Source organism: Eurosta solidaginis, chromosome X (genome assembly GCF_040869045.1).
Source record: "Eurosta solidaginis isolate ZX-2024a chromosome X, ASM4086904v1, whole genome shotgun sequence".
Classification (NCBI taxonomy): domain Eukaryota; kingdom Metazoa; phylum Arthropoda; class Insecta; order Diptera; family Tephritidae; genus Eurosta; species Eurosta solidaginis.
The window spans coordinates 14,338,924-14,355,559 of record NC_090324.1 but is presented as its reverse complement, the minus strand read 5'-3'; positions in this window follow the sequence as shown (position 1 = coordinate 14,355,559).

Sequence of the window (16,636 nt, the reverse complement as noted above, 5' to 3'; positions counted from 1 at the left end):
AGATATGAACGCTTATCCCTTTTAGTCGGTTAACCCCACCCACTTTGACGTAGAAATTGAACCGTTAACGATAGAACCCTGGATCAGCTTGTGGATTAATATAAACATAAAAGCCTCCCATATGCAAGAACAAACTCGATCATATCTTTCTTGGTTCAATAGATATGAACACTTATCCCTTTTAGTCGGTTAACCCCACCCACTATGACGTAGAAATTGAACCGTTAAAGATAGAGCCTTGGATCAGCTTGTGGATTAATATACACATAAAAACCTATCATCTGCAAATACAAGATCGATTCTGTCTTGCTTTCTGCAATAAATATGGACAATTATCCCTTTTAGTCGGTTAACCCCACATAATCTGACGTAGAAATTGAACCGTTAACGATAGAACCTTGGATCATCTTGTGGATTAATGTACACATAAAACCCTACCATCTGCAAAAATAAAATCGATTCTATCTTGCTTGGTTCAACAGATATGGACACTTATCCATTTTAGTCGATTAACCCCACCCACTATGACGTAGAAATTGAACCGTTAACGATAGAACCTTGGATCAGCTTGAGGATTAATATACATATAAAAACCTATCATCTGCAAACACAAAATCGATTATATCTTGCATGGTGCAATAGATATGGACACTTATCCCTTAATATATACATAAAAGCCTACCATATGCAAGAAAAAACTCGATTATATCTTTCTTGGTTCAATAGATATGTACACTTATCCCTTTTAGTCGGTTAACCCCACCCACTTTGACGTAGAAATTGAACCCTTAACGATAGAGCCTTGGATCAGCTTCTGGATTAATATACACATAAAAACCTATCATCTGCAAAAACAAAATCGATTATATCTTGCTTGGTGCAATAAATATGGACACTTATCCCTTTTAGTCGGTTAACCCCACCCAATGTGACGTAGAAATTGAACCGTTAACGATAGAACCTTGGATCAGCTTGTGGATTAATATATACATAAAAGCCTACCATATGCAAGAACAAACTCGATTATATCTTTCTTGGTTAAATAGATATGGACACTTATCCTTTTTAGTCGGTTAACCCCACCCACTTTGACGTAGAAATTGAACCCATAACGATAGAACCTTGGGTCAGCTTGTGGATTAATATACACATAAAAATCTACCATCTGCAAATACAAAATCGATCCTATCTTGCTTGGTGCAATAGATATGGACACTTATCGCTTTTAGTCGGTTAACCCCACCCACTTTGACGTAGAAATTGAACCGTTAACGATAGAACCCTGGATCAGCTTGTGGATTAATATAAACATAAAAGCCTACCATATGCAAGAACAAACTCGATTATATCTTTCTTGGTTCAATAGATATGGACACTTATCCTTTTTAGTCGGTTAACCCCACCCACTTTGACGTAGAAATTGAACCCTTAAAACGATAGAACCTTGTGTCAGCTTGTGGATTAATATACACATAAAAATCTACCATCTGCAAATACAAAATCGATTCTATCTTGCTTGGTGCAATAGATATGGGTACTTATCGCTTTTAATCGGTTAACCCCACCCACTATGACGTAGAAATTGAACCTTTAACGATAGAGCTTTGGATCAGTTTGTGGATTAATATACACATAAAAACCTATCATCTGCAAAAACGAAATCGATTCTATCTTGCTTGGTGCAATAAATATGGACACTTATCCCTTTTAGTCGGTTAACCCCACCCACTTTGACGTAGAAATTGAACCCTTAACGATAGAACCTTGGATCAGCATGTATATTAATATACACATAAAACCCTACCCTCTGCAAAAATAAAATCGATTCTATCGTGCTTGGTTCAATAGATATGGACACTTATCCCTTTTAATCGGTTAACCCCACCCACTATGACGTAGAAATTGAACCGTTAACGGCAGAACCTTGGATAAGCTTGTGGATTAATATACACATAAAAACCTACCATCTGCAAAAACAAAATCGATTATATCGTGCTTGGTTCAATAAATATGGACACTTATCCATTTTAGTCGGTTAACCCCACCCATTATAACGTAGAAATTGAACCGTTAACGATAGAACTTTGAGTCAACTTGCAAATAAATCTACACATAAAAACTACCATCTGCAAAAACAAAATCGATTCTATCTTGCTTTGTGCAATAGATATGGACACTTATCCTTTTAATCGGTTAACCCCAACCATTATGACGTAGAAATTGAACCGTTAGCGATATAGTCTTGAGTCAACTTGCGAATAAATCTACACATAAAAACCTACTATATGCAAGAACAAACTTGATTCTATCTTTCTTAGTTCAAAATATATAGACACTTTTTAACCCCACCCACTACGACGAAGAAATTGAACCGTTAACGATAGAGCCTTGGATAAGCTTGTGGATTAATATACACATAAAAACCTACCATCTGCAAAAACAAAATCGATTATATCTTGCTTGGTGCATTAAATATGGACACTTATCCCTTTTAGTCGGTTAACCCCACCCACTTTGACGTAGAAATTGAGCCGTTAACGATAGAACCCTGGATCAGCTTGTGGATTAATATAAACATAAAATCCCACCATATGCAAGAACAAACTCGATTATATCTTTCTTGGTTCAATAGATATGGACACTTATCCCTTTTAGTCGGTTAACCCCACCCACTTTGACGTAGAAATTAAACCCTTAACGATAGAACCTTGGATCAGCTTGTGGATTAATATACACATAAAACTCTACCATCTGCAAAAATAAAATCGATTATATCTTGCTTGGTGCAATAAATATGGACACTTATCCCTTTTAGTCGGTTAACCCCACCCACTTTGACGTAGAAATTGAACCGTTAACGATAGAACCCTGGGTCACCTTGTGGATTACTATAAACATAAAAGCCTACCACGATAGAGCCTTGGATCAGCTTGTGGATTAATATACACATAAAAACCTATCATCTGCAAATACAAGATCGATTCTGTCTTGCTTTCTGCAATAAATATGGACACTTATCCCTTTTAGTCGGTTAACCCCACATACTCTGACGTAGAAATTGAACCGTTAACGATAGAACCTTGGATCATCTTGTGGATTAATGTACACATAAAACCCTACCATCTGCAAAAATAAAATCGATTCTATCTTGCTTGGTTCAACAGATTTGGACACTTATCCATTTTAGTCGGTTAACCCCACCCACTTTGACGTAGAAATTGAACCCTTAACGATAGAGCCTTGGATCAGCTTGTGGATTAATATACACATAAAAACCTATCATCTGCAAAAACAAAATCGATTCTATCTTGCTTGGTGCAATAAATATGGACACTTATCCCTTTTAGTCGGTTAACCCCACCCACTTTGACGTAGAAATTGAACCGTTAACGATAGAACCCTGGATCAGCTTGTGGATTAATATAAACATAAAAGCCTACATATGCAAGAACAAACTCGATCATATCTTTCTTGGTTCAATAGATATGAACGCTTATCCCTTTTAGTCGGTTAACCCCACCCACTTTGACGTAGAAATTGAACCGTTAACGATAGAACCCTGGATCAGCTTGTGGATTAATATAAACATAAAAGCCTACCATATGCAAGAACAAACTCGATCATATCTTTCTTGGTTCAATAGATATGAACACTTATCCCTTTTAGTCGGTTAACCCCACCCACTATGACGTAGAAATTGAACCGTTAACGATAGAGCCTTGGATCAGCTTGTGGATTAATATACACATAAAAACCTATCATCTGCAAATACAAGATCGATTCTGTCTTGCTTTCTGCAATAAATATGGACACTTATCCCTTTTAGTCGGTTAACCCCACATAATCTGACGTAGAAATTGAACCGTTAACGATAGAACCTTGGATCATCTTGTGGATTAATGTACACATAAAACCCTACCATCTGCAGAAATAAAATCGATTCTATCTTGCTTGGTTCAACAGATATGGACACTTATCCATTTTAGTCGGTTAACGCCACCCACTATGACGTAGAAATTGAACCGTTAACGATAGAACCTTGGATCAGCTTGTGGATTAATATACACATAAAAACCTATCATCTGCAAACACAAAATCGATTATATCTTGCATGGTGCAATAGATATGGACACTTATCCCTTAATATATACATAAAAGCCTACCATATGCAAGAAAAAACTCGATTATATCTTTCTTGGTTCAATAGATATGTACACTTATCCCTTTTAGTCGGTTAACCCCACCCACTTTGACGTAGAAATTGAACCCTTAACGATAGAGCCTTGGATCAGCTTGTGGATTAATATACACATAAAAACCTATCATCTGCAAAAACAAAATCGATTATATCTTGCTTGGTGCAATAAATATGGACACTTATCCCTTTTAGTTGGTTAACCCCACCCACTTTGACGTAGAAGTTGAACCGTTAACGATAGAACCCTGGGTCAGCTTGTGGATTAATGTAAACATAAAAGCCTACCATATGCAAGAACAAACTCGATCATATCTTTCTTGGTGCAATAAATATGGCCACTTATCCCTTTTTTTCGGTTAACCCCACCCACTATGACGTAGAAATTGAACCGTTAACGATAGAGCCTTGGATCAGCTTGTGGATTAATATAAACATAAAATCCCACCATATGCAAGAACAAACTCGATTATATCTTTCTTGGTTCAATAGATATGGACACTTATCCCTTTTAGTCGGTTAACCCCACCCACTTTGACGTAGAAATTAAACCCTTAACGATAGAACCTTGGATCAGCTTGTGGATTAATATACACATAAAACTCTACCATCTGCAAAAATAAAATCGATTATATCTTGCTTGGTGCAATAAATATGGACACTTATCCCTTTTAGTCGGTTAACCCCACCCACTTTGACGTAGAAATTGAACCGTTAACGATAGTACCCTGGGTCAGCTTGTGGATTAATATTAACATAAAAGCCTACCATATGCAAGAACAAACTCGATCATATCTTTCTTGGTTCAATAGATATGAACACTTATCTCTTTTAGTCGGTTAACCCCACCCACTATGACGTAGAAATTGAACCGTTAACGATAGAGCCTTGGATCAGCTTTTGGATTAATATACACATAAAAACCTATCATCTGCAAATACAAGATCGAATCTGTCTTGCTTTCTGCAATAAATATGGACACTTATCCCTTTTAGTCGGTTAACCCCACATACTCTGACGTAGAAATTGAACCGTTAGCGATAGAACCTTGGATCATCTTGTAGATTAATGCACACATAAAATCCTACCATCTGCAAAAATAAAATCGATTCTATCTTGCTTGGTTCAACAGATATGGACACTTATCCATTTTAGTCGGTTAACCCCACCCACTATGACGAAGAAATTGAACCGTTAACGATAGAGCCTTGGATCAGCTTGTGGATTAATATACACATAAAAACCTATCATCTGCAAAAACAAAATCGATTCTATCTTGCTTGGTGCAATAAATATGGACACTTATCCCTTTTAGTCGGTTAACCCCACCCACTTTGACGTAGAAATTGAACCCTTAACGATAGAGCCTTGGATCAGCTTGTGGATTAATATACACATAAAATCCTACCATCTGCAAAAATAAAATCGATTATATATTGCACGGTGCAATAGATATGGACACTTATCACTTAATATATACATAAAAGCCTACCATATGCAAGAACAAAATCGATTATATCTTTTTCGGTTCAATAGATATGGACACTCATCCCTTTTAGTCGGTTAACCCCACCCACTTTGACGTAGAAATTGAACCCTTAACGATAGAGCCTTGGATCAGCTTGTGGATTAATATACACATAAAAACCTATCATCTGCAAAAACAAAATCGATTCTATCTTGCTTGGTGCAATAAATATGGACACTTATCCCTTTTAGTCGGTTAACCCCACCCACTTTGACGTAGAAATTGAACCCTTAACGATAGAGCCTTGGATCAGCTTGTGGATTAATATACACATAAAATCCTACCATCGGCAAAAATAAAATCGATCATATCTTTCTTGGTTCAATAGATATGAACACTTATCCCTTTTAGTCGGTTAACCCCACCCACTATGACGTAGAAATTGAACCGTTAACGATAGAACCTTGGATCAGCTTGTGGATTAATATACACATAAAAACCTATCATCTGCAAAAACAAAATCGATTATATATTGCACGGTGCAATAGATATGGACACTTATCACTTAATATATACATAAAAGCCTACCATATGCAAGAACAAACTCGATCATATCTTTCTTGGTTCAATAGATATGAACACTTATCCCTTTTAGTCGGTTAACCCCACCCACTATGACGTAGAAATTGAACCGTTAACGATAGAGCCTTGGATCAGCTTGTGGATTAATATACACATAAAAACCTATCATCTGCAAATACAAGATCGATTCTCTCTTGCTTTCTGCAATAAATATGGACACTTATCCCTTTTAGTCGGTTAACCCCACATAATCTGACGTAGAAATTGAACCGTTAACGATAGAACCTTGGATCATCTTGTGGATTAATGTACACATAAAACCCTACCATCTGCAAAAATAAAATCGATTCTATCTTGCTTGGTTCAACAGATATGGACATTTATCCATTTTAGTCGGTTAACCCCACCCACTATGACGTAGAAATTGAACCGTTAACGATAGAACCTTGGATCAGCTTGTGGATTAATATACACATAAAAACCTATCATCTGCAAACACAAAATCGATTATATCTTGCATGGTGCAATAGATATGGACACTTATCCCTTAATATATACATAAAAGCCTACCATATGCAAGAAAAAACTCGATTATATTTTTCTTGGTTCAATAGATATATACACTTATCCCTTTTAGTCGGTTAACCCCACCCACTTTGACGTAGAAATTGAACCCTTAACGATAGATCCTTGGATCAGCTTGTGGATTAATATACACATAAAAACCTATCATCTGCAAAAACAAAATCGATTCTATCTTGCTTGGTGCAATAAATATGGACACTTATCCCTTTTAGTCGGTTAACCCCACCCACTTTGACGTAGAAATTGAACCGTTAACGATAGAACCCTGGATCAGCTTGTGGATTAATATAAACATAAAAGCCTACATATGCAAGAACAAACTCGATCATATCTTTCTTGGTTCAATAGATATGAACGCTTATCCCTTTTAGTCGGTTAACCCCACCCACTTTGACGTAGAAATTGAACCGTTAACGATAGAACCCTGGATCAGCTTGTGGATTAATATAAACATAAAAGCCTACCATATGCAAGAACAAAATCGATCATATCTTTCTTGGTTCAATAGATATGAACACTTATCCCTTTTAGTCGGTTAACCCCACCCACTATGACGTAGAAATTGAACCGTTAAAGATAGAGCCTTGGATCAGCTTGTGGATTAATATACACATAAAAACCTATCATCTGCAAATACGAGATCGATTCTGTCTTGCTTTCTGCAATAAATATGGACAATTATCCCTTTTAGTCGGTTAACCCCACATAATCTGACGTAGAAATTGAACCGTTAACGATAGAACCTTGGATCATCTTGTGGATTAATGTACACATAAAACCCTACCATCTGCAAAAATAAAATCGATTCTATCTTGCTTGGTTCAACAGATATGGACACTTATTCATTTTAGTCGATTAACCCCACCCACTATGACGTAGAAATTGAACCGTTAACGATAGAACCTTGGATCAGCTTGAGGATTAATATACATATAAAAACCTATCATCTGCAAACACAAAATCGATTATATCTTGCATGGTGCAATAGATATGGACACTTATCCCTTAATATATACATAAAAGCCTACCATATGCAAGAAAAAACTCGATTATATCTTTCTTGGTTCAATAGATATGTACACTTATCCCTTTTAGTCGGTTAACCCCACCCACTTTGACGTAGAAATTGAACCCTTAACGATAGAGCCTTGGATCAGCTTGTGGATTAATATACACATAAAAACCTATCATCTGCAAAAACAAAATCGATTATATCTTGCTTGGTGCAATAAATATGGACACTTATCCCTTTTAGTCGGTTAACCCCACCCACTTTGACGTAGAAATTGAACCGTTAACGATAGAACCCTGGGTCAGCTTGTGGATTAATATAAACATAAAAGCCTACCATATGCAAGAACAAACTCGATCATATCTTTCTTGGTGCAATAAATATGGCCACTTATCCCTTTTTTTCGGTTAACCCCACCCACTAACGCGTAGAAATTGAACCGTTAACGATAGAGCCTTGGATCAGCTTGTGGATTAATATAAACATAAAATCCCACCATATGCAAGAACAAACTCGATTATATCTTTCTTGGTTCAATAGATATGGACACTTATCCCTTTTAGTCGGTTAACCCCACCCACTTTGACGTAGAAATTAAACCCTTAACGATAGAACCTTGGATCAGCTTGTGGATTAATATACACATAAAACTCTACCATCTGCAAAAATAAAATCGATTATATCTTGCTTGGTGCAATAAATATGGACACTTATCCCTTTTAGTCGGTTAACCCCACCCACTTTGACGTAGAAATTGAACCGTTAACGATAGTACCCTGGGTCAGCTTGTGGATTAATATAAACATAAAAGCCTACCATATGCAAGAACAAACTCGATCATATCTTTCTTGGTTCAATAGGTATGAACACTTATCTCTTTTAGTCGGTTAACCCCACCCACTATGACGTAGAAATTGAACCGTTAACGATAGAGCCTTGGATCAGCTTGTGGATTAATATACACATAAAAACCTATCATCTGCAAATACAAGATCGAATCTGTCTTGCTTTCTGCAATAAATATGGACACTTATCCCTTTTAGTCGGTTAACCCCACATACTCTGACGTAGAAATTGAACCGTTAGCGATAGAACTTTGGATCATCTTGTAGATTAATGCACACATAAAATCCTACCATCTGCAAAAATAAAATCGATTCTATCTTGCTTGGTTCAACAGATATGGACACTTATCCATTTTAGTCGGTTAACCCCACCCACTATGACGAAGAAATTGAACCGTTAACGATAGAGCCTTGGATCAGCTTGTGGATTAATATACACATAAAAACCTATCATCTGCAAAAACAAAATCGATTCTATCTTGCTTGGTGCAATAAATATGGACACTTATCCCTTTTAGTCGGTTAACCCCACCCACTTTGACGTAGAAATTGAACCGTTAACGATAGAACCTTGGATCAGCTTGTGGATTAATATACACATAAAAACCTATCATCTGCAAAAACAAAATCGATTATATATTGCACGGTGCAATAGATATGGACACTTATCACTTAATATATACATAAAAGCCTACCATATGCAAGAACAAACTCGATCATATCTTTCTTGGTTCAATAGATATGAACACTTATCCCTTTTAGTCGGTTAACCCCACCCACTATGACGTAGAAATTGAACCGTTAACGATAGAGCCTTGGATCAGCTTTTGGATCAATATACACATAAAAACCTATCATCTGCAAATACAAGATCGAATCTGTCTTGCTTTCTGCAATAAATATGGACACTTATCCCTTTTAGTCGGTTAACCCCACATACTCTGACGTAGAAATTGAACCGTTAGCGATAGAACCTTGGATCATCTTGTAGATTAATGCACACATAAAATCCTACCATCTGCAAAAATAAAATCGATTCTATCTTGCTTGGTTCAACAGATATGGACACTTATCCATTTTAGTCGGTTAACCCCACCCACTATGACGAAGAAATTGAACCGTTAACGATAGAGCCTTGGATCAGCTTGTGGATTAATATACACATAAAAACCTATCATCTGCAAAAACAAAATCGATTCTATCTTGCTTGGTGCAATAAATATGGACACTTATCCCTTTTAGTCGGTTAACCCCACCCACTTTGACGTAGAAATTGAACCCTTAACGATAGAGCCTTGGATCAGCTTGTGGATTAATATACACATAAAATCCTACCATCTGCAAAAATAAAATCGATTATATATTGCACGGTGCAATAGATATGGACACTTATCACTTAATATATACATAAAAGCCTACCATATGCAAGAACAAAATCGATTATATCTTTTTCGGTTCAATAGATATGGACACTCATCCCTTTTAGTCGGTTAACCCCACCCACTTTGACGTAGAAATTGAACCCTTAACGATAGAGCCTTGGATCAGCTTGTGGATTAATATACACATAAAAACCTATCATCTGCAAAAACAAAATCGATTCTATCTTGCTTGGTGCAATAAATATGGACACTTATCCCTTTTAGTCGGTTAACCCCACCCACTTTGACGTAGAAATTGAACCCTTAACGATAGAGCCTTGGATCAGCTTGTGGATTAATATACACATAAAATCCTACCATCTGCAAAAATAAAATCGATCATATCTTTCTTGGTTCAATAGATATGAACACTTATCCCTTTTAGTCGGTTAACCCCACCCACTATGACGTAGAAATTGAACCGTTAACGATAGAACCTTGGATCAGCTTGTGGATTAATATACACATAAAAACCTATCATCTGCAAAAACAAAATCGATTATATATTGCACGGTGCAATAGATATGGACACTTATCACTTAATATATACATAAAAGCCTACCATATGCAAGAACAAACTCGATCATATCTTTCTTGGTTCAATAGATATGAACACTTATCCCTTTTAGTCGGTTAACCCCACCCACTATGACGTAGAAATTGAACCGTTAACGATAGAGCCTTGGATCAGCTTGTGGATTAATATACACATAAAAACCTATCATCTGCAAATACAAGATCGATTCTGTCTTGCTTTCTGCAATAAATATGGACACTTATCCCTTTTAGTCGGTTAACCCCACATAATCTGACGTAGAAATTGAACCGTTAACGATAGAACCTTGGATCATCTTGTGGATTAATGTACACATAAAACCCTACCATCTGCAAAAATAAAATCGATTCTATCTTGCTTGGTTCAACAGATATGGACACTTATCCATTTTAGTCGGTTAACCCCACCCACTATGACGTAGAAATTGAACCGTTAACGATAGAACCTTGGATCAGCTTGTGGATTAATGTACACATAAAAACCTATCATCTGCAAACACAAAATCGATTATATCTTGCATGGTGCAATAGATATGGACACTTATCCCTTAATATATACATAAAAGCCTACCATATGCAAGAAAAAACTCGATTATATTTTTCTTGGTTCAATAGATATATACACTTATCCCTTTTAGTCGGTTAACCCCACCCACTTTGACGTAGAAATTGAACCCTTAACGATAGAGCCTTGGATCAGCTTGTGGATTAATATACACATAAAAACCTATCATCTGCAAAAACAAAATCGATTCTATCTTGCTTGGTGCAATAAATATGGACACTTATCCCTTTTAGTCGGTTAACCCCACCCACTTTGACGTAGAAATTGAACAGTTAACGATAGAACCCTGGATCAGCTTGTGGATTAATATAAACATAAAAGCCTACATATGCAAGAACAAACTCGATCATATCTTTCTTGGTTCAATAGATATGAACGCTTATCCCTTTTAGTCGGTTAACCCCACCCACTTTGACGTAGAAATTGAACCGTTAACGATAGAACCCTGGATCAGCTTGTGGATTAATATAAACATAAAAGCCTACCATATGCAAGAACAAACTCGATCATATCTTTCTTGGTTCAATAGATATGAACACTTATCCCTTTTAGTCGGTTAACCCCACCCACTATGACGTAGAAATTGAACCGTTAAAGATAGAGCCTTGGATCAGCTTGTGGATTAATATACACATAAAAACCTATCATCTGCAAATACAAGATCGATTCTGTCTTGCTTTCTGCAATAAATATGGACAATTATCCCTTTTAGTCGGTTAACCCCACATAATCTGACGTAGAAATTGAACCGTTAACGATAGAACCTTGGATCATCTTGTAGATTAATGTACACATAAAACCCTACCATCTGCAAAAATAAAATCGATTCTATCTTGCTTGGTTCAACAGATATGGACACTTATCCATTTTAGTCGGTTAACCCCACCCACTATGACGTAGAAATTGAACCGTTAACGATAGAACCTTGGATCAGCTTGAGGATTAATATACATATAAAAACCTATCATCTGCAAACACAAAATCGATTATATCTTGCATGGTGCAATAGATATGGACACTTATCCCTTAATATATACATAAAAGCCTACCATATGCAAGAAAAAACTCGATTATATCTTTCTTGGTTCAATAGATATGTACACTTATCCCTTTTAGTCGGTTAACCCCACCCACTTTGACGTAGAAATTGAACCCTTAACGATAGAGCCTTGGATCAGCTTGTGGATTAATATACACATAAAAGCCTACCATATGCAAGAACAAACTCGATCATATCTTTCTTGGTGCAATAAATATGGCCACTTATCCCTTTTTTTCGGTTAACCCCACCCACTAACGCGTAGAAATTGAACCGTTAACGATAGAGCCTTGGATCAGCTTGTGGATTAATATAAACATAAAAAACCACCATATGCAAGAACAAACTCGATTATATCTTTCTTGGTTCAATAGATATGGACACTTATCCCTTTTAGTCGGTTAACCCCACCCACTTTGACGTAGAAATTGAACCGTTAACGATAGAACCCTGGGTCAGCTTGTGGATTAATATAAACATAAAAGCCTACCATATGCAAGAACAAACTCGATCATATCTTTCTTGGTGCAATAAATATGACCACTTATCCCTTTTTTTCGGTTAACCCCACCCACTAACGCGTAGAAATTGAACCGTTAACGATAGAGCCTTGGATCAGCTTGTGGATTAATATAAATATAAAAAACCACCATATGCAAGAACAAACTCGATTATATCTTTCTTGGTTCAATAGATATGGACACTTATCCCTTTTAGTCGGTTAACCCCACCCACTTTGACGTAGAAATTAAACCCTTAACGATAGAACCTTGGATCAGCTTGTGGATTAATATACACATAAAACTTTACCATCTGCAAAAATAAAATCGATTATATCTTGCTTGATGCAATAAATATGGACACTTATCCCTTTTAGTCGGTTAACCCCACCCACTTTGACGTAGAAATTGAACCGTTAACGATAGTACCCTGGGTCAGCTTGTGGATTAATATAAACATAAAAGCCTACCATATGCAAGAACAAACTCGATCATATCTTTCTTGGTTCAATAGGTATGAACACTTATCTCTTTTAGTCGGTTAACCCCACCCACTATGACGTAGAAATTGAACCGTTAACGATAGAGCCTTGGATCAGCTTGTGGATTAATATACACATAAAAACCTATCATCTGCAAATACAAGATCGAATCTGTCTTGCTTTCTGCAATAAATATGGACACTTATCCCTTTTAGTCGGTTAACCCCACATACTCTGACGTAGAAATTGAACCGTTAGCGATAGAACCTTGGATCATCTTGTGGATTAATGCACACGTAAAATCCTACCATCTGCAAAAATAAAATCGATTCTATCTTGCTTGGTTCAACAGATATGGACACTTATCTATTTTAGTCGGTTAACCCCACCCACTATGACGTAGAAATTGAACCGTTAACGATAGAACCTTGGATCAGCTTGTGGATTAATATACACATAAAAACCTATCATCTGCAAAAACAAAATCGATTATATATTGCACGGTGCAATAGATATGGACACTTATCACTTAATATATACATAAAAGCCTACCATATGCAAGAACAAAATCATTTATATCTTTTTCGGTTCAATAGATATGTACACTTATCCCTTTTAGTCGGTTAACCCCACCCACTTTGACGTAGAAATTGAACCCTTAACGATAGAGCCTTGGATCAGCTTGTGGATTAATATACACATAAAAACCTATCATCTGCAAAAACAAAATCGATTCTATCTTGCTTGGTGCAATAAATATGGGCACTTATCCCTTTTAGTCGGTTAACCCCACCCACTTTGACGTAGAAATTGAACCCTTAACGATAGAGCCTTGGATCAGCTTGTGAATTAATGTACACATAAAATCCTACCATCTGCAAAAATAAAATCGATTCTATCTTGCTTGGTTCAACAGATATGGACACTTATCCATTTTAGTCGGTTAACCCCACCCACTATGACGTAGAAATTGAACCGTTAACGATAGAACCTTGGATCAGCTTGTGGATTAATATACACATAAAAACCTATCATCTGCAAAAACAAAATCGATTATATATTGCACGGTGCAATAGATATGGACACTTATCACTTAATATATACATAAAAGCCTACCATATGCAAGAACAAACTCGATCATATCTTTCTTGGTTCAATAGATATGAACACTTATCCCTTTTAGTCGGTTAACCCCACCCACTATGACGTAGAAATTGAACCGTTAACGATAGAGCCTTGGATCAGCTTGTGGATTAATATACACATAAAAACCTATCATCTGCAAATACAAGATCGATTCTGTCTTGATTTCTGCAATAAATATGGACACTTATCCCTTTTAGTCGGTTAACCCCACATAAGCTGACGTAGAAATTGAACCGTTAACGATAGAACCTTGGATCAGCTTGTGGATTAATATACACATAAAAACCTATCATCTGCAAACACAAAATCGATTATATCTTGCATGGTGCAATAGATATGGACACTTATCCCTTAATATATACATAAAAGCCTACCATATGCAAGAAAAAACTCGATTATATCTTTCTTGGTTCAATAGATATATACACTTATCCCTTTTAGTCGGTTAACCCCACCCACTTTGACGTAGAAATTGAACCCTTAACGATAGAGCCTTGGATCAGCTTGTGGATTAATATACACATAAAAACCTATCATCTGCAAAAACAAAATCGATTATATCTTGCTTGGTGCAATAAATATGGACACTTATCCCTTTTAGTCGGTTAACCCCACCCACTTTGACGTAGAAATTGAACCGTTAACGATAGAACCCTGGGTCAGCTTGTGGATTAATATAAACATAAAAGCCTACCATATGCAAGAACAAACTCGATCATATCTTTCATGGTGCAATAAATATGGCCACTTATCCCTTTTTTTCAGTTAACCCCACCCACTATGACGTAGAAATTGAACCGTTAACGATAGAGCCTTGGATCAGCTTGTGGATTAATATAAACATAAAATCCCACCATATGCAAGAACAAACTCGATTATATCTTTCTTGGTTCAATAGATATGGACACTTATCCCTTTTAGTCGGTTAACCCCACCCACTTTGACGTAGAAATTAAACCCTTAACGATAGAACCTTGGATTAGCTTGTGGATTAATATACACATAAAACTCTACCATCTGCAAAAATAAAATCGATTATATCTTGCTTGGTGCAATAAATATGGACACTTATCCCTTTTAGTCGGTTAACCCCACCCACTTTGACGTAGAAATTGAACCGTTAACGATAGTACCCTGGGTCAGCTTGTGGATTAATATAAACATAAAAGCCTACCATATGCAAGAACAAACTCGATCATATCTTTCTTGGTTCAACAGATATGAACACTTATCCCTTTTAGTCGGTTAACCCCACCCACTATGACGTAGAAATTGAACCGTTAACGATAGAGCCTTGGATCAGCTTGTGGATTAATATACACATAAAAACCTATCATCTGCAAATACAAGATCGAATCTGTCTTGCTTTCTGCAATAAATATGGACACCTATCCCTTTTAGTCGGTTAACCCCACATACTCTGACGTAGAAATTGAACCGTTAGCAATAGAACCTTGGATCATCTTGTGGATTAATGCACACATAAAATCCTACCATCTGCAAAAATAAAATCGATTCTATCTTGCTTGGTTCAACAGATATGGACACTTATCCATTTTAGTCGGTTAACCCCACCCACTATGACGTAGAAATTGAACCGTTAACGATAGAACCTTGGATCAGCTTGTGGATTAATATACACATAAAAACCTATCATCTGCAAAAACAAAATCGATTCTATCTTGCTTGGTGCAATAAATATGGACACTTATCCCTTTTAGTCGGTTAACCCCACCCACTTTGACGTAGAAATTGAACCGTTAACGATAGAACCCTGGATCAGCTTGTGGATTAATATAAACATAAAATCCCACCATATGCAAGAACAAACTCGATTATATCTTTCTTGGTTCAATAGATATGGATACTTATCCCTTTTAGTCGGTTAACCGCACCCACTTTGACGTAGAAATTAAATCCTTAAGGATAGAACCTTGGATCAGCTTGTGGATTAATATACACATAAAACTCTACCATCTGCAAAAATCAAATCGATTCTATCTTGCTTGGTGCAATAAATATGGACACTTATCCCTTTTAGTCGGTTAACCCCACATACTCTGACGTAGAAATTGAACCGTTAACGATAGAGCCTTGGATCAGCTTGTGGATTAATACACACATAAAAACCTGTCATCTGCAAATACAAGATCGATTCTGTCTTGCTTTCTGCAATAAATATGGACACTTATCCCTTTTAGTCGGTTAACCCCACATACTCTGACGTAGAAATTGAACCGT